The 27,962-nt window shown below is 38.3% G+C and overlaps 2 long non-coding RNA genes across 3 annotated transcripts; one reads left to right on the plus strand and one right to left on the minus strand.

The window, feature by feature from the left end:
- LOC111561334 lies at positions 1-26,242 on the minus strand. 2 transcript variants are annotated; one of them, XR_006582953.1, is made up of 8 exons: positions 25,151-26,242; positions 22,077-22,174; positions 20,321-20,466; positions 15,263-15,304; positions 13,383-13,614; positions 12,231-12,316; positions 2,637-2,706; positions 1-1,560 (listed from the first exon to the last, which is right to left on the minus strand). It is a non-coding gene; the product is annotated as an uncharacterized LOC111561334 (long non-coding RNA). The 2 variants fall into 2 exon arrangements; XR_002743818.2 differs by lacking the exons at positions 1-1,560; positions 2,637-2,706 and adding an exon at positions 9,609-10,419.
- On the plus strand, positions 26,242-27,762 carry LOC123379028. The gene is made up of 2 exons (XR_006582946.1): positions 26,242-26,522; positions 27,443-27,762. It is a non-coding gene; the product is annotated as an uncharacterized LOC123379028 (long non-coding RNA).
- The last annotated feature ends 200 nt before the right edge of the window (positions 27,763-27,962 follow it).

Raw genomic sequence — 27,962 nt, forward strand, 5'->3', positions numbered from 1 at the left:
CTTTGGGATTTGGACTTCTTGTTTATCTGGGAACTTTTCTGCTTACCCGTGCATAAGCCCTATTGAGTCTATTAAATGATATGAGCAGGTATGCTGCATGATGTGAGCAGGTGTGTCAGTAACATGAGCAGATGTGTATGTGGATGATGCAAGCAGGGATGTGGATGATGTGTGCAGGGTTGTGGATGACGTGTGCAGGTATAATGAGTGATGTGAGTAGATGTTCTAAATGATAAGAGACATGTAGCCCAAGCAGTCCTGTCGTTCCAGCTAATAATGAACCAACCACCTGATATGTTAAAGAGGCCGTGATAAACTGAGCCCCAGTTGAGTTACCATCTGACAACAGACACAAGAGTAGGACACAAGCAGCTACAATCAGGAGCAAAGTGATCATATAACCCCAGTTCAAATCACCAACACAGAGAATCATAAGCTAAACAAACAGTTGCTTGTGTAAGCTTTTAAGTTTTGGTATTGTTGGTAACTCAATAAATAGACACACTGGCTCCACCGGAAAGGAAAGGAAACTTGTTTATTAAAGAAACATTTCATTTCTCAGTATTTTTTGGACTCTGCTGTTCCTGAAAGTTCATATTTGTCTTTGAGAGAAGTGCATTTGTTTGCTCTTAGCATGTTACAGTTTAATAAACATGTCTGCCATTCACATCAGTTCAATTGTCCAAAGAGTAGGAAAACCAAAGACAGCAAAAGGGCTTAGGTTTCAACTGTGTCTCTGATCATCCCAAGGACTCTAGAAGCTTTTGTACAGATGAAGACCTCAGACTGAACAAATGCAGAGAGAAGGAGTTGGACATTGAGAGTGGGATGGCACTTAATGAGAGAAGTGGATGGGTATTATCACAGAGAACTGAAAAACATGCTAGAGAGAGGGTAAGAATCTTAGGGAAGTAGGATCACCTAGGACTTGTGAAACTCACAAGACCATCTTGGGAAGGGCCTAAATTACTTAAGTACCGTCTTTCTGGTACTCTGGGGAAAAGTCCTATTTATCAAGTTTTTAAATATTTCCTATCCTACCTTATAATTGCATTTGAAATAGTTTCATATGTGCAATGGAATAAATGTTGACAATTTTCCCAGCCTGGGTGGTAACCTGAGAAGGCTACTAGAAGCATCTAGGAAGATATGCATGATCTTACAGAGTACTTAAGAGAGACCGCTAGACTGAATGTCTTCTTGGCCCCTCCTCCACCACCCAGCAGAGGAAGTTGGCTTCTGAAAGAAGGCAAGCAAATATCTGCATTTCAATGCCTAGAAACAGTTAAAGGTGTTTGAGGTCCAGAATTACTCAGAAGATGCTAGATAAACAAAATCTCTTTTAAGCAGGTTCCAACTGTACATCTTTTTCACCTGAAATAATCAATTGGCAATTATTCCTGGTTGCAAGGTGGAGAAGTTAATGGACATGAAATACCAAAGCAGTGTGTAGCTAATTTCATCTTCTTTTGAACTACCCTAAGTTATGGCGCCCTCTTCTTCTGAAGCACTATTTTCTTTCTTGTATTATAGTTGTTTCTGAACACAGCTTCTGGTGCACTGTAAGCGATTCAAAAGAGACAGTCATTTATGCTAGTCATTAATGAATACCCCCCAGTACCCAGAACTATACATTATTTTGAGTAGTTTTTCAATATTATTTTGACTTATTTAAATGAATAGGTAAGTGAATACATTCCTCAGTATTTACACAATCAGCAAATACCTGAATGAATGAATTAAATTAATGAATAAAATTATTTTACTTCAAGAGCAAAGAGAGCTATTGAGAGGCCCTGAATATAGTGAATAAAACCTGGAAAAATGAGGTAACCCGTGGCTTGTTAAAACAGGTCTCAAACAATACCCTCTGTCAGGCACCATTAGTTCAGAAAAGAATCACACAGACATCTAGTTTAATAGCTTATAGGATTATAAACTCCATTCACTTTAGCAAGGAAAAAAAATTCACCTTTAAAAATAATTTTTGAATATCTCTCCATGTCAAAGGCATTCATGTATTTTTAATTTTCTACATCAAAAATAATGCTTCCAGGGGTGCCTGAGTGGCTCAGTCGGTCAAGTGTCCAACTTCGGCTCAGGTCATGATCTCGCGGTTCGTGAGTTCCAGCCCTGAGTTGAGTTCTGTGCTGATAGCTCAGAGCCTGGAGCCTGCTTCAAGTTCTGTGTCTCCCTCTCTCTCTCTCTCTGTCCCTCCCCTGTTTTTACTCTGTCTCTCTCTGTCTCTCAAAGGTGAATAAATTTTAAAAATCAAAATCAAGGGGCGCCTGGGTGGCTCAGTCGGTTGAGCATCCGACTTCAACTCAGGTCACCATCTCGCGGTCCGTGAGTTCGAGCCCCGCGTCGGGCTCTGGGCTGATGGCTCAGAGCCTGGAGCCTGCTTCTGATTCTGTGTCTTCCTCTCTCTCTGCCCCTTCCCCATTCATGCTCTGTCTCTCTCTGTCTCAAAAATAAATAAACGTTAAACAAAATTTAAAAAAAAAATCAAAATCAAAATAAATAATGCTTCCCAGACAAAGTAAAAGTAGGGGGTACTAAATTGAAAAACAAAGACCATTCTAAGCTTTTTTTTCCCCCTAAGGATAATAAGGAATATGGGTGTCAAATTCACTTACCTGATAGGGAATGTGCCACTTTCTCACCCTTCCTCCTCCTTGGACATTCTTTTTTCCATCCTTCTTTATGCTTTGGGAAAAATCCAAGCATATCACAAGATTGTTAGGAAGGGTTCTGAAAATTCACACCTCTGAACAAGACAGGGAGAGAATCTTTCGTCTCAATACATAAGAATCTGAATTAAGTCATTTGAAATTACATCTCAGTCATTTCAAATTCTCTAGAATAATAGTACAGACTAAATTATCTCTTTCAAACAATTCCATAAGCAAGATACAGGAATTGGTAGGTGCTTATACATTTCCTTGTCTCTCTAAAATTACAACCTCCAAACCTTCTGATTTTGCCCCAGTAAGATAAATTCAAAGACCTCATCTCCTGCCTTTGGCATTAATTTGAAAAATGACTCAGACACCTTCTCAAATGTATAGACCTTTCTAAAACGGCACGAGGCAGATTTAAATGGGCACAATTTCAAAGCTGAGCAAAAAAGATTAAATGTTCATACTACAGATTGAACATCTGAAGAGATTTTAGGTTAAGTCCCCTTTGAAAATTCTGCCCTTGAGAGAGAGTTCACTTTTCATCACACATTTAGATTTTCATTTCATTTTTGCTACTTTCATAGAGCATTCTGAAACTATTTCTCCTCTTGTGGTTATACTTTAACGCTAGATGTAATAGCAGAAAGCACCCCCCCATCTTAAACATGAGCACAATTTGTATAAATTAATTTTATTTCCCTCCTGTTGGAGAACCTCAGTGCAAATGTCTATAAACAGATTTCCAAGTTATCTCTCCCATATTTAGGTTTGAACAGTTCAATCCTTCATAAATACAGATTTGAAAATCATTCCCAGAAATCCTTTAAAGGATTTCTGTAAAGTAGCCTATTACATTTCATTTTGAATGACTGCAATTTGTTGGAACAGCAAGCAATAAGACTACACATATTTGCATATACACTGAAAAATTACATAATCTGAAAGTTCTCTTTTACTAGCAATTTAGTAACACATTATACCACATTGCTCCTGCTGGAACTACAAAATGTAGCCTTTCACAGAATGCTGAATTTTTCTGAAATAATGTTTTTAGGTAATGGCTTTTGAATTTCGGAAATACCGGCCATAGTCTAGAACCTACCCCTTTTCTATCTAACCAAAGACACAATTCCCCCAAAAAGAGTCCTTAATGAAATTAGCTCAAGCTACAGCAAAAAAGAAGAAAGGAAAGAAAAAAAGGAGAAAGGAAGGAAGATAAGAAAATAAAAGAACAGGAAAAGAGAGAAATAAAGAATTCTCTTCTGGTTTAATGGTATAAGAACAGTACTGAATTTCCAACTGAGACTTCCCTGGAAGTCAATATAGAACAAAGAAACGAAAGTCTTTTATATACAAATATCTCTTCAAGTTATGTCTTTGAAGTAAAATGTGGAGAACTACATGAATAGAATCCATTACTGTGACCAATCACAGAATCACAGACTGCCTCACCAATATTAAAATCATTTACTGAGCACACTATAGACTTGGAATTGTCTTAAGAGATATCTATGAAAGAAAATATCATTTCAGGATGGTTTCTGATAAATTCCAGTTAGCTGATGTGAGTTTTTCTGCACATGAAAATCACATAGAGGGACATCTAGGTGACTCAGTCGGTTAAGTGTCTGACTTCAGCTCAGGTCATGATCTCACAGTTTTTGGGTTTGAGCCCCACGTCAGGCTTTGTGCTAACAACTCAGAGCCTGGAGCCTACTTCAGATTCTGTGTCTCCCTCTCTCTGCCCCTCCCCCACTCATTCTCTCCACCCCCCAAAAATAAACATTAAAAAAAGAAAATCATATAGAAAAGCTATAGACCATAAATGTCCACACACACACAACAAAGATGGTGTGAAAAGTCAGATCTTAAAATAAGATTTATACCCTTGTGGTTTATGAGGTGAGGAAAAAGGAATTTAAATTAGAAAAAAAATATTTTTGATAATAAAATTGACAACAGCTGTAGTCTCAGTTGAAAGAACCAGAATATATGTAGAGTTCCTTGAAGGGTATTTAATTGATCTTTTTTTTTTTAATATTCATTTTATTTTTGGGAGACAGAGAGACAGAGTGCAAGCAGGGTAGGGGCAGAGAGAGAGACAGATACAGAATCTGAAGCAGGCTCCAGGCTCTGAGCTGTCAGCACAGAGCCTGACGCGGGGCTCGAAACCACAAAGTGCGGGATCATGACCTGGGCTGAAGTCGGTTGCCCAACTGACTCAGCCACCCAGGTACCTAGATCTACTGCTTTTGTTACATGGCATTCAAACCTTTTTTTAGCCATGAACCACTGGTGCAAATCAAAAAGAAAAGGATTAGATCTGATTCCAAGAGCTGCCCTAGTATCTGATAATTTTTCAGTTTCTATCTCCATGCATCCTTAAAATGAAACCCCCTAGTTAAATCTTACCAGAACAAAGGAAGAGAAAGGAAGGATGGGGGGAATAAAAAGAGAGGTGCGGGCAATGTTGACTGTCATTATCTCAGGTGATCTTCCTCTCTGGCAAAAATCTTACCCAAACCCGATCCTTGCCCCACTGTCACTCCAATCCGGCTAGTCACACTTGAGCCAACTCTTTAAAATTTTTATTTCTATTCTCCTCTCTGGTCACAGTACCTTTCCCCCATGACGTTGTCACATTCCCTTTACTCTTGTCTTTCTACCCTATGGAAACATCTATTTCCTCTAAGTCAAAGCTTTGGGGCATCACTGCCATCCCTAACCTGCCGAGATCTCATAAATTTCCTAAACCAGTATTTCCAAACCATTTGCATGACATAATAGAAAAAGATATCATTTTTTCTTTTTATATTTTAATTAAATTCAGAATTTTATCTTAATATATTAGATGCTGAAGACTGTGCCACTGGAGATAATAAACCTGAGCCCTCTGGCTCTCCTGGCAGTGCTCTGCCTGTGGACGACTAAGATCTCCACCTTCGCTCATCAGTGTGTGGTCACTACAGAAGACAGTGCAAGTTTTTAAGCAGAAAAAAATCTGAAGGCCCTGGTTTGAACCTTTTTTTGTTGTTATTAATACCCTCAAATTCCTTACCACTTTATTCTCCCAACCAACCTCTCCCCAGCCCTACAACAATATATTTCACTATGGCCTTCCTCAGCTACTAAATCTAAATTCTTAGCTACTCTGGAGAAAAATCACACAGTAATGGGAGCTGGTACCAAGGAAAATTATCAAGGTATCTCAACTTCAGACAGGACCTTAAGACCATCTGGCATTCTTTTGATGGACATCTAAGCAATTCTCTTCAACTTCATGATAGCATTTTAAACCTTCACCATTCTCTTAAGAGAATTCTCTTAAAGATCTCAAGTCTGAGTTCTGAAAGACTCTTCGGTCCCCTTCACAGAGAGATAGAAGCCATCAGGTAGGTATTGTCACCTCCCCCTAGACACACTTGTACCCAAATCCTGGAACTTCGTGTTGTCTCAAGTTTCAGTGGAAGAAAAACCCAACTATAGGCTAATTCCATTCACCCTCCCCTCAGATTGCACTTTCTCTGAATTCCTTAAGGATATTATAGTTCTTTACCCCTTCCTACATCCTGTCTATTGGCTCTTTCTTTTAAAAAAAAATTATTTTTGAGAGAGAGAGGTGCAAGTGGGAGAAGGGCATAGAGAGCGTGGGGGAGACAGAGGATCTGAATTGGGCCCCTCGCTGACAGCAGCAAGCCTGATGCAGGGCTCAGCTCACAAATCTTGAGATCATGACCTGAGCTGCAGTGGAATGCTTAACTGACTGAGCCCCCCAGGCACCTCTATTGGAACTTTCTTAATCCAATGTTTATTAAAAGGACTTTCTCAAGTCCACATTCCCCTATTTGTCTCCTCACCACAGCCATACTTCATGAAAGGAACAGGAAACACACATTTCACACATCTGAAATGTGTCTGCCTCTTGTCAATTCATTGAATCTGATCCTGTCCAGATCACTATTAACCTCCTAATTCCTCTGTCCATTGGGCACCTTCGGTCTGGAGCTTCCCAGCCCTTACCCTAGCCAATGAGACCCTTGACTCCCTTTGTCAAACTCTCCCCTCTCTTGATTGCTGTGGGACCACTCTTTTCTGATTTTCTTTATGCCTTTTCAGATGCTGCTTTTCAATTTCTGTTTTGAGTCCCTCTTTTTTTTTTCCATCGTCATTCTCCTTTAAATGTTAGTCTACTTCAGATGTCATCCTGAGTCATCTCTTCTCATTTGACATTATTTTCTCTACAGTTTCAAAGCAATCTAACTTCCTAGTTTTAAATGCTACCTAAAGTCACTTTAAAACCTTTACTTCTCTGCCTGTATGATTATAATGGAAACATCTTAAGGTAGGGGATTCTTTTCTTATTTATCATTATATTTCCAACATCTAGCATTATATGATCAATAATATTTATGGAATGAATGAAGGAATTCACATCTATATTTTTATCCCTGATCTTTTAATCTCCAAGATTGTTTATCACACTGCCTACTTTCTCTTTCAACTAAGCGGTTCCCCAGATGTCTCAGGCACATATTTCACCCTGAACTCATCACACTTCTATATATTCCTTGTGGTGTTCGGATAACAGCCACTCAGTTTTGGTGAATGAGTCAAGGTGACCGTCAGCATCCACATCTTGGTATGTAGCTTTGTGGTTCTATGCCCTAGGAGTTACCATTTTTGAAAAATAAATTATGTTGGAAGAATATTTCAGAATTTAGTGATTTATACAGGGGTGCAAATGTAACCCTTCAAAGTGTATCCAGGGATTACTGATCTTGTAGTATACCATAAACCCACATCTTGCTATATTTGAATATCTGTTGTTTAATCTTCTTAGAACTACTGCCATGCTTCCTCAACTCCTTCTCTTTAAAAAAAGTGAAAATAGATGAACTGTCAGTTCTTTCATGGAGATCTTCTTACTTTTTGTCTTCCTCTGCCCAGACTGGAGTGGGTCTAGATGCCACCTGTCCAAAACTCCTAAGTCTTGCATTTCTCATAGAATAGATCACCTACTATAATAATTACCTGTTGATATCTTTGTGTCCTCTGCTAGGTAATGAGCTTCTAAATGACAAGAAGGTTGTCCTTCTCCCTCATATTTTCTTATTTCTTATATTCTGTATCCTCCGATATAAACACAGTGCCTCACACAGAGTGAATACTTAATAAATTTGGGTAAATAATACTGGCAAGTTGGGGATTTTGCTGATGAGATTAAGTAGATAAAATAAAATTATAAACAAATAGATCGAAAAGTTAAAACATAAGTTCTTATCTGAAATACAATTTGTATGTTTACATTTACTGATTTTCCAAAAGGGTGCTTGAGATCATCCTTAAATTTAGCAAGGAGAGGTATAATAAAACAAAGTTATTTAATTGAGTGATCCCACACAGCTCCTTAAAGTGACATGGTGAGTCTTCATCACCTACACCCTACACTTTCCCATAACACTGTCCTTTCTGCCTTTCCACATTTCCTCCTTCCCACCTGGAACATGATCTTGATGACTAGAATTCTGACAGTCATTTGGGGGCCTTAAGATAAAAGAATTACAAACCTCTATCCCGACATGTTTGAGCCACTGGACCAGCAAGCACCTACTTCCAGACTACTCACCACAAGAGAAAAATAAGCCCTACTGTGTTTAAGTCACTATGACTAGTAGTCAGATTAGTTATATTAGCCATATTCCTCGCTGATGGAACAGCCAAGCACCTGATATTATTCAAGCATTTTGAGACATCCCTATTGCCCACATCTTTACCTCCTTCCTCATATTCCTACTGCTCCCTTAACATACATACTGGCACAGCACAGCACTCATACATATACACATACCTCATTCATCAGCTGGCCTAAGCCTGAAATTCCACAATTTGAGATTCATTTCCTTAGCGTGAGTCTTTGATCTTTTCAAAATGTGAATGGTCCTAGAATTAGTAACACGTAAGCATTAGACACTTACCCTTACAATAGACTTTTAGAGCTTGTTAATGATGTTGCCTGACACTTTGCTAGGAATCCACAAGTGTCTACATAAGACACAAACACTGCCTCAATGAAGCTACACTCCAAAGATAAAGTCATTCCTGAAAACTAACGTTAAAAACAGAGTCTAGGTGCTCAGAGAGAGGTGTGGACTTGTGTTATTGAGACATGAAGAAGGTAAACCAAATTCACTATGGTGAGCAAGGGAAAATTTCCCAGAGGAAATTCCATTTCAGTTGCATAGTCAGGACCAGTATGAGTGAGACTATGTGTGTGTGCGTGTATGCGTGCATGCGCACAGGATCAGAGGGAAGAGGTCAGCAGAGGGGACATTCTGGGGTACTGCAGGAGAGAAAAGGAGAAGTCCTGTGTACAATTGTATGAGTTGAAACTTTATGAAGTTAAAGAAAGCTACTGGAATATCCGAATACATGGTGTAATATGATTAGACTTGCATTTTTAAAAGATTATATGTTTCAGTAATGTGGAGAAAGAATTACAGAGGAATAAGGCAGGAGATAAGGAGTCCAAAGAAGTTACCTCAGAAGCCAAAGTAAGCATGGATAAAGGTCTACAGCAGTAGCAGATGCTGGAACAGTATGGCTCGTGAGAAGGCGATGACTGGGAAATACTTAAGAGATCAGATTTTCAGGATTTGACAATTAAGTGGATTGGAAAAGTGTACAAGCATAGAAGTTGGGAATGCTGCCTAGGTTCCTCACTTGAGCAGCAATATTTATAACTATCCATACTAAACTTTAATAGATTCCAAACAAGTGGACAAGTTGAATTTTCAACACAAGCCACTCTGATTCCAAAACCTGTTAGATAAACCAGCACTGCCTCCTACTACCAAAACAGCCAACATTGACATATTTAATATTAAGAAACAGCATTTTGGTGGGAAACAACAGAGAGAATAGATTCACCTTATTTATTTTTTTTAATTTTGCATATTCTGTAAGACAGTCTTCACATAAAACTTCTCCCGGTATTTCCAAAATCTTTTCAACTACTGAAAAGAGCGAGACTGATGGAGATATTAGAGGCTGGTAAATAGTATTTGGCCAGATGGGTGATATGAAATCCCGTAACAGTGACTTAGATATGCCGGTATGGGGTTAAATATATGTGACCAGTTTCAAAATGTCCTTCTGAAATATACCAAATATTCTGAGTCCATTGCTATTTCATTATGCTTCCACTTTTCTCCCTTCCCCCATGAAGCCTGGATTTTCAGTCATTAGTCACTGTGGAATGTGAGATTCTCTCAAATGAGGTTTCATTGTGACACCATCACAATTTCACCTTTCCATAGCTGAAATAATTTGAGGCATCCATATAATAACCAACACTAGAGATGTGTAAATAATCTGTCACAGGCCGCCAGTGATTAGAATTGTTTGTCTAAAAATGTCCTTAGGTCAGCTGGCAGGATGCTGTTCTTCTAACCTCTTCCCATTCTGGTTTTGTTTTGTTTTGTTTTTTTCCATTTGCTGATTTCTCACAGGATGTGAATTTGACTTCAATGTGACAGAACTATGAAGAACTTTTCACAATTAACCAAGACCATACTGCTTAGTCCATATTTCATTCATCTTTAATTCTTAAGTGAAATCTGTTGATGTTTATAAAAGATATCTTCATGGCATCTAATGATCCCTTGGTTCCTCAAAAGATGACTTCTTAGTCATGGAAACATGTTTTCATCTTTGTTCTTAATCTTTCTTCAAAGTAGCACTAGTCATAAGAAAAGAGCTGGTTTATTCTAAGAAGAATGAGAGAGATCCTTAGCTATCTAACTTTGCTAATCTCCTGAAATATAAAATATTTGAAAATGTTTCAGCTGATCCCTAATACATTACACCCATGTAGGCAAAAATCACTGACACTGAAAATTAAAATCCTGCACTATTTTAAAATGCATATTTTGTTCACTACAGTGATAATGAGTTCTCTTTAAAGGTATCACCGATTCAGGCACAAGTCACTAGCTGTCAAAAAATGGCAGATTGCTCTTCTGATAAAGTGACACAGCATGAAATACATCTTTGAACGTAGGCTCCTATTTAAATTGTGGAGCTCACACCTAAGGAAGCAATACCATTAATTGGAAAATATCTCAAGAAAGATCACCATAGGTTGCAACAATAGAGGATTCACTTATGGCTTTTGGATGAAAAGAATAAAAGAAAATAATGTTAATTTTGTCGTCAGTTCATACAAACTATTAAATGTGTTTTTAATGTGAGGAAATACATTTTTTTCTGGTTTAGCTATAGCAGAAAAGCTGCCACTTTGAAACCTTTTCCATTTTATAAGATTCTTCTTTTATAAAGTTCTTTTACTTCAGTTCTAACACCATCATAGTCTTGTATTAAATTACCTAAAGATAATAATTGCCACTCTTCCAAAAATGCCTTGAGGTCTGCCCTGGTTGGAAGGAGAATGAGGGTTTGTTTTTCTGCTGGAAAGAGAGGGCTGGGTTTCTTTCTACTTGCACAACCTGCTATATGACAAACAGCCTCCTGCTGTAAAGATCTAAATTCAGATTCTTCCCCAGATTACTCGTTTGGGTTTTTGCTCGGTCCTGGAAGAGGAGCATTGAATGTTTTATACTGAAAGTCAAATTTAAGTTGAAGCAAAGACAAATGAAGAGGATGAAAAGCCACACTTCCCCCACGACACCAACTGGATCTATCCTAGAAAGCGGTACAAAGTTAGTGTTGTGGCCAAAGCACTTCATAGCTCCTGTTCATTCATCCCCAAATGCCATTCATTAGGATTTACCAACTCTAATCTGAAATCAACCTTATTCTCTTGCCAAAGAAGGCTGACATGTAGAGGTATCTAATGGGAAAATCAATTTTGGCGAGGATAGATAAATAGCACATAGGTGATATAATTATCATAGTGGCAATACTTCTAAAAATCCACAGATGAATTGAAATAAAGACATTCCCACTAGAGGTACTTAGGTGGCTCAGTCTGTTGAGCATCTGACTTTTGACTTCGGCTCAGGTCACGATCTCACCATTCATGACTTTGAACCCCACGTCAGGCTCTGTGCTGACAGTGATAGCCTGTTTGGGATTCTCTCTCTCTTTCTCCTTCTCTCTCTCTGCCTCTCCCCACTCTCTCAAAATCGATAAATAAACTCGAAAAAATCTTGAAAAAAAAAAAGACATTCCCACTATAAGAAAAAAATACAAGTATTCAATGTGCTCTAGTTACAATAGTCTTTATATTTTGACATTTTAAACTGATCTTCCCTAATTGATGACAGAATCCCCTAGTCCCTTATAAAGACAAAGATTAACCATGGAATGCCCTCCCAATCCTTTCCTCAGAGATTGAAAAGTAATATGAGGAAAATTAGAGTTCATATCTCCTGAGCTTCATCTTGTTGTGAAGATCTGGCCAGCAGCAAACATTCTTTCTCCCCTTACCCCATTCCAGTGCCTCCTGATCCATCAAGGACACAGTCTAAAGTGTCCAGTTCAAGACAAAAAGGAGCTCAAAACATGTATTCAGAACCAAGATGAATTTACCGAGTTAGGTTTTTCCAAAGTGGGCAGCTCCCTTTCAATGCATGCAACATTTATCAAATCAGCCTACAAACAATGTCCTATAGATCCTGTAGAGGAAATAAAAAACATTATGCATGTGGAAACTTAGATCTAGCAAGAAAATACCTAAGTATGCAAACATGTGCTATAAACATAGTCAACATTCAGCTCTCAACTTAACCATTACCTCAGAAATGCTTTCCTATTCCTCTCTCCTTGTTAGTCCTTAGCCCTTCTCCTAGTATACTTTTGCTTGCCTTTATAACACTGGCTCTAATATGCAATTATGTATTTACTTCATATTAATTTGTTTTATATTTGTCTTCCCCACTTAATTGTATGTTAGAAAGAGGCAAGAATGGCTTTCTCTGGCATTGTTTTTCCCTTTTTCTCACCGTTACTCAGAATTTAGCACCAATGCTTAGCACTGTCAAGGGGTGGATAGAAACGGATGCATGCAAGGACTTGATTCAATAACCAAAAATGAAGTATAAGTAGAATTAATTGATCTGGGAAGACTTGGGAAGATTCCATAGCACAAGGAAAATTTAGATTACTAGGATTTCAACATTCAAAAGGGGAGGGGAAGAATGCATCCCCACTGGTTGAGGAAAAAAATGTGAGCAAATACAGAAAAGGAGGAAAGTGCAGGGAATAATCCTGGAGTACTGGGTTAGGTCAGAATATATAATTTATGAGGATGGAAGTAAAAAATAAATCTGAAGGGAAGTCAGGGACTACTTGTGGAGGTTCTGGTTGACATACTAAGAATTTTGGCATGTGACTTTACAAAACTTAGGCATGAAGGGTTTTTTGGTTTTGTTTTGGTTTTGTTTTTTTGTTTTGTTTTGTTTTGATCCTGTATGTATGTAGCTCCATTTCATCTCAAAAATAGATACAACAATGCTATACCAACTTTAACAAATTGATTCAGGAAATACTACATGTGGTTTTTTTCTATTGAAGATGCAGTGAAAAATTTTGATACCATTCATGTTGACTACAAAGCCAATATAATATTTAAATTTAAACTGATGAGAGATAGAACATAGGGCTGGATTTATGCTGTTTGTTCTTGGTCATTGTTTTCTTCCTCTGACATTTTATGAATAATTAGACTTTAATGAAACATACATCACCCCAAAGGTTGAACAGTCTGCCACCAGCTTCCATGGTTGAGTTCAGATGTCTGTATACTTGAATTAGCATGTGGGAAATGTGTATTTCCTTTGCTGAAATTAATAGTAGCATTCTTTGTCCCATTGGGTCAGGGTCTGCTCCCATCTTCCTTTTAATGAACATCGTTTTTCCCATGGGTCCAGTTTGGGACAGGCTCCTGTGCCAGGAGGAGGCACATGAAAAATTCCTGAATTAAACATAATGGTGCATCAAATTGAGCCTTTCCTATTCCAGGCAATTAGAATGTGTTACTCTGTCCTCCTATCTATCTCTGCTGCCTTCTGTACCCATGGCTTTTTTATCTTAACTTTGGATTTGGCCTTTACAATTTGTGACTTTTGTTTCCAGTTTGTTGTTTTACTTCTTGACTATCCTGACCTTCAAAGTCTATATATGCGTTGAACTGTTTGCTTTCTTAATTACTTCTTTGACCTGATAATAGTGATAAATACAGTAAAGCCCAACAGGGTACTTGATATCTGCCAATTGTTATAGGCACATGATGGCACTGAAATAGTCCTTCAAGGTGTGGATCCCTATTCCCATTTTGGAATGGAAACAGAATTTCTAAAATGATAAATAACTTTGTCTAAGTCACATAGCTGGTAGATGGCAGAGATAGAATTTATACCAGTTCTGTCTGCTTCAACATCTATTTTCTTTTCTAACCTACCACATTAACACTAAAATTCCTGCTTCTTAACTCCTGCACATCTAAGCTCTTCGTTTCCTACCAGTTTGCTGACTCACAGCCTGGGCTAAACCTATAAAGTCCCTTTTTCCAACTATAACTGATTCATGAAACTGGGGAAATGAAATCAGGTTGCAGTTTTTACCTAGTCTGTTGGAAAAACACTGACTATAGAGTCAGAGACATTAATTAGAGTCCACTCTCTTTAGTTTCATATACACTACAAGCCTTTTGGAAAGCTGTTTACCCATTCTGAACACAGATGCCTCAACTACAAAGTAAAGGACTTCACTAGATAATATATAGCAAAACCATCAGGCTTTCTCTCTGGGGCATGCACTCCACCCATCTGTGCTGGCACAGAGACAGGCTCTATCTATCCAGTTCTGACCCCCTACCATATTTGAAATCATATCTTCCTTGTGCTTTCTTGACCAGGCAACAATTGTCACTCTTTTTTTTTAAAGGATAGAGTGTCCCCTTCATGAGAGAACCCCTGGAAAATCCTTTCAGATTTCAGTACCTGGAAAGGCTTACATTCTTGTGAATAATGCTTTATATATTAACTCTACAGATACTATGAACTTTTAAGTCATCAGATTCTTGTTTTGGCTGCTAGAAAACTCAAAACCAACTATTGGCCTGCCTCCAGGAACTATTAAAACTCTCATGGCATGATTTTGGTATGCTAAATTTCTATCCAATTTCCCTTACTATTTATTATTTACTTTTGTTTTGATTGCTACAACTATTCATTTGTTCTCCTTATCCTGTGTATGGTCTTTATTGCTGTAAGTACCTTTGAAAATATTTTTGAATTAGAGAGTGGGCAGAAATGTATACTACTGATTGAATAGTAGATAGGTGCAATAGGTGGACTTGCAAATAAACCAATAAATAACTATAGTATACCAGGACTTTCTTTTCTGCAGTTACTGACCAAACAGTACATTTTAGTTTTAACATGCTTGGGTCTTGATTATTCCATAAAAGCTTATACAAGTGTTGAAAAGCGACATTGCCTTTAGCAAACTGAAAACACCTTCAATAGTAGAATCATTAAAAATTATTACACCACAGAATAAAATCTGTCTGATTTTCATCAGGACTTTGTGTAAGACAAAAAGTGATGTGTCAATTTTACCTGGAAAGTAAATCCTCTGTGTTTTTGTTGATGCCAGCCAAACTGAAAGGAATCATAGCACGGTCAAATCAATCAAACAATTAGCCCTTATTAGGATTATGATTCAACAGTACGTACACACCCATATATAAAAGACCACTTTGTTAAGAATGGGGACACCACAGCCTTATAAGAATAATCCATTTGGATTTATAAAAGTCTTGATCCAGCTTAGAACTCTGAATCTCATAGAATCAAACTTCTTAGATGCTTTTCCTCACCCTCCTCTAAAGCAAATCAAAACACTCCTATTTCCATCTGGATTAGAAAAAAATAACAGCCTTTTCATTAGGTTTGATGTTTAAAGAACTAATTAGTAAGAAAACACTGCGTGTGCTGCAACTGGTACTGAATTTGAAACCTGCAGAAATTCCTCTAGACTTTTATTTTACTCATAGCATATTTATTGATCAATTACCATATGCCAGGCCCTGTGCTAGATACTGAGAATACAGTGATAAATAAGACAGAGTATCTGTCCTCTTGGATCTTACATTCTACTAAAGTGAAATGGTAAGAGTGCAGTGCAATACAGACAACACGGCGGGGGGGGGGGATAAAATAACTGTAGGTATTAATAAAAATTAAAAAAAATAGAATGGAACAATAAGATTACATTAGTATATAATTAAGGAAACAGGCTATTTAAAACAAAGGTAATGAATTAGTGGAAGAGCTGAAGAATCAAATAGGGTGGTGAGATTTTCCAGAGATTAGCAAAAGCAGAACATCATTACCACTCCTAGGCTGGAGGGACAAAGACAGTAGGTTAAATTAACCACATTCTAAATACTGTGGTCACCTGGCAGAAGCTGAAATCACACTGCACATGAAGGAGTGAGCGGGAGCCACAGAGAAAAAAAATAGGCATCGCTGGAGACGCCACTCCAGTTAGAGAGGCAGGGAAATTCCTTCCATCTCTGCATTAGTGCCATCCATTGATCAGGAAGCCAGCTGACATGCCAGCCTGGAAAATACCACCTCCAGTAGTCAGCACCACAGTCCAGTAGTCTGGTGGGAAATGGGCAAGGAGGGGATTTGAAGTCAAACAAGATTAGGCTTGCACAAGAATAGAGAGTGACCAGGGATGGTCAGATTAGGATGTGGGATGGGATGGGGTAGTTGGGATGGTCAGATTAGGACGTGACATTTGAGCAGGGACCTGGAGATGTGAAGGACAAAGCCATAGGGAGATCTGAGGACAGCATTCCAGGCAGAGTAACAGCAAGTTCAAGTCCCTGAGAGAGGAAAAGACCTTGTCAAGCCTGAGCAGAGACATGAAGACGACATGCGAGGGGGTGATAGGAGATGTAATCAGACACCTGGTTGGAAACAGCTCATTGTAAGGCCTTGGGGGGTCACGGGAGAGTTTAGGTTTTATTGTATTGAGTAAAGAAATGTTGACTTGTCTTTTCTATTTGCAAAATAGGCACTGTGGAAACTGAGCATAATACTGCTTAAAACTCGCCTGCCAATCTTAGGGAAAAATGGCTCAACTCTGATCTTTTAGGGGCAATAATAAGACCTGGAGCAAAATTCTCCAGCTATGCTCCTTGGTTACATCTCCTCAACCTTTGCCTACAAGTCTCCTCATCCTCGCCAACAATGCACACATAATCAAATTAATTGGAGGAGAGTTGTGAGGAAGCACCCAAAGAGAATGCATCCTTAACTATCACACTCTTCATCCTCTGTAATGTAGGGAAAGTTTCAGTAAACTTCAAGCTGCCAACTTAGGTGCTGATAAACATTCTGGCATCCTCGTTTTCTCCTGATTCTTTCTAAGCACCATAGTTAGGAAATTTCTGTACCTTGGTTTATTACTTTATTGTTCTTTATTTTTTTTAATGGTGATTTTTTTTAAAGTAAGTTATTAACGAGAAATTTGAACTGTATGGAAACGGTCTTTTGTCACATATAATATTGCCATTCGGTTGTTAATGACTTTAGGCACTATAATTTTTTTTTAATGTTTATTTTTGAGAGACAAAGCACAAGTGAGGGAGAGGCAGAGAGAGAGAGGGGCAAAGGATCAAAGTGGGCTCCAAGCTGTCAGCATAGAGCCTGACCCAGGGCTCAAACTCATGAACTGTGAGACCATGACCTGGGCCAAAGTCCAATGCTCAACTGAGCTACTCAGGCACCCCAGGCACTATGAATTTATATAGTATAGATTCATTTTCTTCATGATCTTCTACTTATTAACCAAAATGTATTTAAATCAATTAGTAATTATGGAAAACATTTTCTCTCTTTTTTTTAATGTTTATTTATTTTTGAGAGAGAGCGCACACTTGCACCAGCAGGGGTGGGGCAAAGAGAGAAGAAGACAGAGAATCCCAAGCAGGCTTTGTGCTATTAGCACACAGCCCAACAGGGAACCTGATCTCATGAACTGTGAAATCATGACCTGCTGGATGCTTAACCAACTGAGCCACCCAGGCACCCCACATTTTTTGAATGTTTATCTATTTATTTTGAGAGAGAGAGAGGGAGAGAGAGAGAGAGAGAGAGAGAGAGAGAGAGAGAGAGCACAAGCAGAGGAGGGGCAGAGAGAGAGGGGAAGAGAGAGAGAATCCCAAGTGGGTCCCACACTGTCAGTGCAGAGCCCAATATGAGGCTCAATCCCATGAACGGTAAGATCATGATTTGAGCCAAAATCAACAGTCAGATGCTTCACCACCTGAGTCATCCAGGCACCCTGGAAAACATTTTCTCTTTAAAAATTTATGAAGAACACAAAACAAATGACAAAAACCCAAAAAAATGTTTTAATAAAAATAATTTTTGTGGAGTATTAATGATAAATTACATTAAGGTAAATCAGATATTCATTTGTTCAGGTTATTAATTCTTAAGTACCTGCCACATGCCAAACATCATGGCAAGTATTGAGGACACAATTGGGATATGGTCTTAGGCACAGTACTTGACCTCCTAGAGACTTATGATTCATGACCACATCATTGTACTTCCTGTGGCACTTCCTTTGCACACAGGAGGCACTAAATAGCTATAGGCCAATTGAATGAACAAGTGACTCTGTTTCATGTATTAATGTCATCAGAATGAATCAACTTCCATAAGTTAACTTCCAGTAGCCAGATGAGTACATGTCAAAATACCAAACAGGTTAAACAGAAAACTGACTTCATTCAGTTAGGGTATAGCTAAACGTTCAGAACTGAAATGGTATATTTCAGTTGTATATTACTGAATGGTATATTCAGTTGTATATTACTGAAAATTGAATATGGAAACATCTTAAAAATTATACAGCCAAGTAAAGTTTTGGAAAAGAAAAAGAAAAGAAATGCCTAAATTGACATTCCCAGTAAGAAGGAAAGATTCACGATGACTGGGGCAAAGTAGTACAGCTGATAACCCAATAACCCAGTACTTGCTGCCTCTCTTATATAAAATATTGGTGTTTTAAATTGTGTGATATAATGTGGAAGCAAATTAGCATAACATATAAAACAGAAAGGAGAATGTCAGTTGTTTCCAACAGGTCTCTGGAAAATTATACTCAAAGTTCACATAATGGGAGCATATAAGATGTATGAATACGTCAAAGATCAATGTTCCCTATATAATAATACAGTTTTTCCTCATTTACCCCATTCTTATAGTCTTTCAAACCTGTAAAAATTATCTAACATGATATATTGACAGGCATGTGGTCAGAGATAAAGTGAAAATCTATTGTATGACTAGGAAGTTAATTAACCTAACAGTAATGATTACTATAACAATCTCTGAACGTCTTGGAACCTGAAATTCTCTAAATGTTTGGTGATGTAAATTTTAAGAGCATTAAATGTTTCAAAGAACTAAGTCAGGATCAATGAAAGAATAACCAAATGAATAGGACTATGTGTCAGCCTTGTGCTAGACACTAGCGAATATTATGTAGAAATAATACCTAAAGAAAAATGATGAAGAATTCAACCTCCATCATTTCACATAGTTTAAAATATAAGCTGAAAATAATTTTGTCAACTCAGAAGAGAGAAATATTCTACCAAATGTGGCCAAAGATCTGCTTTTCTAAGGAAATAAAAGGAGTTCATTGTATCCAGATTTAGAATAAATCTGTTCCTGCAAGCAGAGGCATCTGTTGTTACTAGTATTTTTGTGTGTATATGAATATGAACTGAATATGAATTTTACTTTCATAAGCCTCTTTTTACATCTAGTTTTTAAATTCAAAAGTTCTGGAGAGATTTAAAGGGCAGTAGTCTTCCCCAAACTCTAAAGGGTGTAGGATGTATTTTTAACTAGAAAGAAGAATGCCGGGAAACAATATTTTTCTTTAGCCCAGTGACTCCGAGTTTTTAAAAAAGTGATATAATAGCCAGTATTTGTGAAAAACCAAAGACCACTACAGCTTTTTGGTAACAGGAATAAACCAAGAATATCTGAAGCATCCTCAGGCCTAGCACAATGGAATGGGGTCGTGAATCAGAAGATCATGGAATATATTTCTTCCTTTAAAATAAAATGAGCACATACCCAAAGAAAATGGCTGCTGTGGTGGTCGATTACCCCAGTTGAAGTCCAGGCTTTTGACCTGGGTTTAGCTTTCCCCACGTATCAGTATGAAGATTTGCCTGCATTCTGCCAGGTACCATCTCCACAGCTGAATTTTTGGCAGAGAGAAATGCTGATACTGGAAGTGGTCAGAACCGGGCTCCAGGCCCAGCTCTACTCTTCCTCAGCTGTATGACCTTGGGTAAGTGGTTTACCTTTGCAAACCTCATCAGTTTCATGGGAGGCTGAGGAGTGTAGGAGATAAAGCTTATCTCTCCACTACTGAGGGGTGTTTTTTCCAGGTCTGGAGACCCTCCTTGGCCTCTCTCCATGTTCTATTTACCTTGTTCTGCCTCTGGGGCAAAACTTCTCTGATTAGTAAATTTGAATGAATAATTACTCACACTCAGTTCTAAGGAGCAAGCATAGCCACCAAAATCACAGGAAACAAAGATATATTCTGCTTTTCTCTGCCTTAAATCTTACCTGGGAGGCCTGTCCCAGTTCAGCATTGTCATGATTGGTGGAGAAGACTTACAGCCACATCTTCCAAGGTGGCTTCTTCTTACAATCAAGGTGATACTTACCCTCTACTTCTCTCAGTTTTCTTATTTCTCAACAAGTTTAGAAGCCTGGTGGGGAAGAGGAGTGCTATTCACCAGGTGCCCCTTTGGAGATCCCCATATTCATTGTTATTACTACTGTCACTGCTCATTCACTGATTTGGGAAAAGGGGAAATGGTTAAAACTCTTGAGTATTCTCCATCAGCATTCCTCAGGATTTCATTAATATCTATTGGATAAATTATAAAATATTGAAACCACATGGAACTTTTAAGGACCTAATGCCATTTTTTGTACAAAAAGAAACAGTAGTTCTTAAATGTATCCCAGTCCTGCAGCCAGCCAGCGGCAGGACATCCTTCTTACCACTCCTTACTGTACCCCTGCACTAAGTGAGTCACTCATTCTGTTTTATTTTTGTCCTCTTTTTTAACGAATGAGGTTTTTTTCCTCAATTCAGAGTTGGGGTTTTTGGAGAGACACCGAGAACCTCAGAAATAAAGGGGTGGGGCAGGGGGGACAACTAGGAAGAAGCTTACATCACTCAATTTGACTGAGGACAGGAAGTACCATATTTAATATTAGTTTGTCCTAGTTTTTCAAAGCAAGCCAAAGATTTGCAAGCCCGGTGGTTCACAAAGTGTAGTGCAGCAGCCCTGGCAGCAACCGGAGACTTGTTAGGAAGGCAAATTCCTGGCCCCACCCCCAACCTACTGGATGAGCCTGCCAGAGCTGCCATAACCAACGAGCACAGACAGGGTGGCTTGGCCAAGAATTTACTGTCTCACAGTTTTGGAGGCTAAGAGTTTCAGATGAGGGTGCTCACAAATTTGGTTTCTCCAGAGGTCCCTTGCTGTCTGACTCGTAGATGGCCACCTTTCTGCTCTGTCTTCACATGGCCTTTCCTACGTGTGAGCATACCTGGAGCGTCTTCCTCTTCTTATAGAGAGGATCAGTCATGTTAGAGGCCCCCCCTTTATGGCCTCATTTCATCTTAGTCACCTCTTTAACTCCTCTAGCTCCAAATATAGTCACAGTCTAAGGGACTGGGGTTAGAGTGTCAATATATATAAATTTGGAGGAGACACAATTCAGTCCATAACACCTGTTGAGTTAAAAAATGCAATGGTTGGGACCCAGCAATCTGTGTATTATTAAGCCCCTCAGGCGATTTTCATGCCAGTTAAAGTTTGCAGGGATTAATCTAAGTCTAAAAGACATCAGGACCAGTGTTGTTTTGGCACACACGAGCATGTGAAAGAAATGGAGCTAACTGTGGCAAGGGCCTGGCCACCAAAGGCATGACTGTGAGTATGCATTCAATACTGTGCGAGTGCTAGATGCACGTGCAGTAGCGAGCAGATTCACCTCCCCAGTATTCTTGCCAGATGGCCTTGGGAAGTGGACTGAACCTCTTGGATTGAGTGACCACCCTCATTGGATTCTTAGATAATCCTGGAAGTGGTGGGATCTCCAAAGAGAACGAATGCTTTATTACAACACATTGATGCCCACCTTCAAATGCAAATAGAAAGCAGAAGAGGTCATAAATTATTTACATCATTATTGAGATTAAATCTGAAAGGAAAGATTACTGTGTTTTCTGCATGAGGGAGGAAGGGGTTAAAGAGAAGGACAGACTTTAGGATTTAAACTCCTGGCTGGAGTTCAGAATCACCTGAGCAGATTGGCAATAAATGGATTTCTCAGTCCCACTCGTGACTGAATCAGACCTTCCAAAGACAGGGCTCAAGACGAAGACTGAAGCGTGGTTCTCTGGATAAGTGGGAAGTTGGAATAACATACAGAGTTAATTGAACTAGTAGTTCATCATTATTAAGCAACAGGGATACAAAAATAGCACTCACACTTTTTGTCACATGTTTTATAGGAACTGGAAAAAGAAGAGAACGATGTGAGAGAAGCTTATCACAAATAATTCCAGATTAGAATTTAGATAGTATGAAATGATAACACCGATCTAGGAAATGGATTCAAAACTATTTCTCCTCTCTTTTTCCTTACCCTACTGCAAGCTTTCTGCATGAAGCTGTCAGCACCTTGACCCATTCAGCACACACAGGTATGCCACTGTCTGGCATGACACCACACCCCTTTTGAAAATCTTACTTTCCATTGCTCTTTAATCTTAATATGAATTACCCAAGAATAAACTATCTTTTGGTGCACCTGGGTTAGGAGTAGAGTCTTTACTGTAAAGTTGATGGTATATCAACTCAGTCAGCTGAGTATCCAACTCTTGATTTCGGCTCAGGTCATGATCCCAGGGTCATGGGATAGAGCTGGCATCAGTCTCAATGCTGAGCATGGAGCCAGCTTGAAATTCTCTCTCTCTCTCTCTCTCTCTCTCTCTCTCTCTCTCTCTCTCTCTCTCTGTGTGTGTGTGTGTGTGTGTGTGTGTGTGTCTGCTTCTCTCCTCTGCTCATACATGCTCTTTCCCTCTCTCTCAAAAATAAAAAATAAAAAAGAATAAGGTATCTTTTGTCAAAATTCACATTGAACTTTAAAGAACTATTTCTTCAGAGGGTAATGAGCTAAACAGTCACTTGTGACAGTTATAAAAGAGATTCTGAAAATCCACTCAACTTCTTATGCTCCCCTCCCCCAAATCTGAAATAAATTTGGCTAATTTCAAACAAATTAAGCAAAATAATTCCCTTTTGCAATTTTGGGATGATTTATTATAGTATCTTCTTGTCATGTGTCTGTTTCTAAAAACTCCTTTTCCCTGTATACCAAAATTAGCTTACTTTTATATAAAGGTCTTGCTTCCTTTATTTATTTTCTAGATCCCACCTCCTTGCTTTTTCAAAATTAGATTCTGGATGTATGCAAAATAGGATTATGTGTTTTATCTTCCTAACTTCAACAGAGATGACTAGAAACTCTTACATGGCAGGGTGCCTGGGTAGCTCAGTCGGTTAAGCATCCAACTTTGGCTCCAGTCATGATCTCACAATTTGTAAACTCTTAAACAGCTACTTATTCTACCTCTAATACAGGCCCCAAAAATCAACTGTGCATAAATCAGGACAGGTTTGTGTGATGCATGTAATAAGTTGTGGCAAGATCCTTGCAGAGGTTTTGATTAAAGCACAAACGAAAGACGATATTGCCTTGTTTATTCCAAACAACCTCCTATTATCAAAGCTTTTTTGTTAGTTTGTTTTTACTTTTGTCCTCTTTTTGCAACCTTTTCTGTTTCCCACCATATCTGAGTATTTGAACTATAATTTCTAGAAGGTCATCAGTGATCACTCATTGGTATAACTCACATTCATCTGTGAATTCAACTGTGTGGCAGTTGGTAATCTCAATTACTTGATATAGTTCCCATAATATCATAAAAAGATTGCCTTTAAATAACTCTCTTCCATCTGCCTTAGATACCAATGGTGAAGAGGCTCCAAATTAATTGAGAGTTGTGGTTAAGAATGTTAATTAACTTGTTTATATCATACTTGTTTCCCAAACCTGAATGTGAAAACAAAATACAGTATAATTATTCTTTAGAATCTACCCCTGTGTCTCCATATAAATTTTGCACCTGCCTCAGATCTTTCTCTGGAGCTTTAAGATCTGTCAGCAACATTACACAACTACCTGTTAGAATTTAAAGAACCAATGGAACCATTCTGTGTGATTCCTGTGGTTTGTCTGAACACAGCTCTTCTCTTCCTGAAAGCACTAAGACAAACAGGTTTATAAGATAAAATGTAGCATTTGCATACAGTTCCCATTGATATATGGTCCCATCATTTACGAGTTGTTTTGCAGATTAAGGAACATAATAGGTACAGGGGTTATGAGGGAGATACTCTCTCCAAACCTCAAGGAGCTTCCTGTACAAAATGAAAAAAGTGTAGTGTCACAACACAATTTGTTCCTCTGAACGCCAATTTTCAGCAAGAGGTTATACAGGAAAAGGGTGAAATAAACATGGAACCTGTCTTCCAGGAGTTCACAGTCAAATAGGAGAGAGGAAGCAAAAAGGAAAAGGAAGCTGAAAATGACAAGTATTTTCAGTGAGGCATAAAATGCACTAGGATTGAAAGGAAGATAGCAATATGATCAGGAATGCTCAGAGCTGAGCTTATGCTATTTTAACAAACAGTAATTATAAAAGGCTCTCAGAAATTTCTTTTTAGGAGAAGGATTCACAGATAAAAACTCTTCCAATGATATTAAAATTATTTTTCAATGTGTATCACGATAACAGGATACAGTGTACTTGATGGCTTATGCTAAATAGAAACACATTTGCATAGCATCTGATCTGCAGTTTTTTCAAATGTTTTTGTTGGAAGTTAACAGAAGCCTTCCAGGTGTCAGTGTTTTTGCTGAGAGACATTTTCCATTCCCGCATCTCTGCACAGAATGAGCATGACATTATATGCTAAAAGGACACTGTCAAATTTTAGTCTAAAAAGAATCCATATGATCTGTCAGATAATTTTTAACTCCAGATACAACTTCCATCAGCAAATGTAACATGAAAAATAAATATGCAAGTGGCTCTTAGGGCCCATGTGTTGAGCATTTAGAAAAATTAATCTTCTAGAGAGTTCTGTATTAGTGCTCTTCTGTGGCAAAACCATGCACATTGCACTCTAAAATATTCAATGTGATCTCTTTCTAGAGGACAGAACTTAGTAATTAAATCACAGGATGAAAAAGAGAGAGAGATTACATGGTACAACCAAATGCTCTAATGTAATTCGTGTTTCATACCTTACATTTTTGGTCTTGTACATCTATAGATTTTATTTTGTCAGTTTTTCACTTTATCCAACAAGACTTCACATCCCTTAAAGGTTAGTACTGAATTGTCTTTGATTTCTCTACTGAAAGATTGTCTTCTTCCCCATCCTTGTTACCTATCTAACTCCTACTTAGGACTAAACAAAAATGAACCCCAGAGGGACACAGGGTCAATATTAAGTATTTTATGAGCAAAAGATGGATGCAGGCTATCATCTAAAGAACAGACTTGTATATTAAAAGCTGCTCATTAAAAGCTAATCAGCTAATTAGCTAATTAAATGGTAATCACTCTCAATACACCAAAAGCCTGTTAACAAAGAAATTCAAATCTGTCATCCTGGGAGGTACTCAAAATTAGAAGCAGGAAAAACACACAGGTATCTGGAGATAAGAAGGAAGGTTCAGACCCAGGGCAGCTAAATGCATCCTGCTGAGTCCTTCCACCTCGCCCAGCACTGTTTTCCATGAGTCACCGGAATGTTTAGCTGCTTTCACTCGTGACATCACAAAGGTGTCATTCTACCTCGGAGCCACCTCATCCTTTAAGGCTTTACTCAGAATCTACCTCCACCCCGTTTCCTTACTTTACATTTCCGATAATCTTCCAACTTCCTGTGCCATTTTCAGATCTATTCTCCACAATTGAAATGACTGTCTGATCACTTGTACCGTTAGGTAAACTGAAACAATAGTTTATAAAAAGAACAACAGTTTATAAATAAAAGAAGAAGAAAACCAGGCTCAAAAAAAAACCTAGGCAAGGCTGGGGCAGACAATAAAAGGTAGGCAAGTGAGTGGGTCAGCCCCAGTAAAATTCAGATCATAAGGTGGAGCCTGGAACTAATGAAGCCTTCCACAAAGGAAGCATTTTCTACACCAAAAGATAAGGTCAAAGCTAAAGTCAAAGTGGTAGTTCACAACCACTTATTAGACAAGGCCAAGAGGGCAGTAAAGTAGTGAATATTACAGTAGGCAGCAGACTTGGAATCCAGAGAGATTCTAAGAAGCCAATTTTCAGGTGTGTTGTGAAGGATAAATGATAGTGTGTGTCTAAGTAGGTCCCCATTCTTTTCCCCAACAGTATATTCTTTGTGATCTCGCCCAAGAATCTTGACAATATGACCTCATGTGGAATCTTTAAAGAGATCTATTTAAAGCAAGTCACGCCTGATTTGAGGACATGGAAAGACCCATAATCTTGCCATACCCATGATGGGGAAGTGAGCCCCTAAAAGCAGGGATCATAGCAGAGCACTTTGATTTTTCTGCTTCTTATTCCTAAACCCAATGTAGAAAAAAGAAATGTGGAAAAACGTAGGATTTTGGCACATATTTAAAGGTAGGTTATTTTTAAATGTACTATTAAGTTATCATTGGACACACTGTTTATAAAAGAATTAACATCTCCAGTTTTTTCAATTCTGTGTTCTTATGCCCTTCCTATGCTTTGCAGTGTTTGATTGCCTTTATTGAGCTCGATAGGTGCTGCCCTACCACGACCCCCTGCAGAGTTATCACATAACCATTTTTGAAGAATTAAGTAAATTATAAAAGTATGTTTCACATATTCCACACTTATCCCCCACCTGCAGCCACTGGCTGGCATTTCTTTCTGCTTTGAAATAGCAATTTCTGATCCCCAGAGGCTTATCAGAGTGAAACACACTTTCCTCATTCGTGTATCCAGAGGGCTAAATCAGCAATACCTGGCCTTTTTTTTTTTAAAGAAAGTTGTTGAAATTCCTCCAATACCCTATAAAAGTATTAATGGTTATATAAAAGTAAAATAACATTGAATTTGAACTTTTGATTGCCTTTTAGTGAATTAGATAGACAAAACTTTTAACCACAAAAACATAATGCACATAAAAAATAAAATTAATGAGTGAATTAAAACTGTGAACACATAAATGAATAAAACCATAAACTTGGTCAATACTAAAGTGAGAGGAGAACACAAACCATGTTCATCTTTCAGGAGGTAAACCTCCACAACTAGGTTCACTACAAAGTCTCCTAACAGACCCTTGATACTACAAGTTATTGTCCTTTTTCTTTCTTTTAATGATACAATAGCACAAGTTATTGAGCTGGATATGTGGGCACAAAGCCAAAGAGGACATTAGCCAGCCTCCCTTGCAGCTACATGTGGTCAAATACTGAGCTTTGGCCAATGAGATAGGCCTCTAAGTAGTATATGGCAAATCTTTAAACGTTTGGTGACCTTAAACCTTTGGTGCCCTTTCTCCATTCCTACAGGTTGGAATATAATCATGCTAGAGGCCACCATGTAAATAAGGACAAGGACAACTGACACAACTGACCTTAAGTAAAACACCTCAGCTACTACTATAATTATGGGGCACCCTGTGGCTCAGTCATTTAAGTGTTGGACTCTTGATTTTGGCTGAGGTCACAGTCTCATGGGTTGGTAAGATAGAGCCCTGTGTGGGGCTCTGCACTGACAGTGGGTAACCTGCTTGGGATTCTCTCCCTCCCTCCCTCTCTGCCCCTCCCCACACCTGTGCACTCCCTTGTGCACGTGCTCACTCTGTCTCAAAATAAATAAACATTTAAAAGTAAATAAATACCACAATTATTACATTGTAATATATGTATTAAAACCACTATTTCTTACATGATAATATTAAAATTTTGTTCTAGCTTTTGAAAAAATACATATTAAGGAAAGGAAAGGAAAGGAAAGGAAAGGAAAGGAAAGGAAAGGAAAGGAAAGGAAAGGAAAGGAAAGGAAAGGAAAGGAAAGGAAAGGAAAAGG

The sequence above is a fragment of the Felis catus genome, chromosome A1 (genome assembly GCF_018350175.1).
Source record: "Felis catus isolate Fca126 chromosome A1, F.catus_Fca126_mat1.0, whole genome shotgun sequence".
Classification (NCBI taxonomy): domain Eukaryota; kingdom Metazoa; phylum Chordata; class Mammalia; order Carnivora; family Felidae; genus Felis; species Felis catus.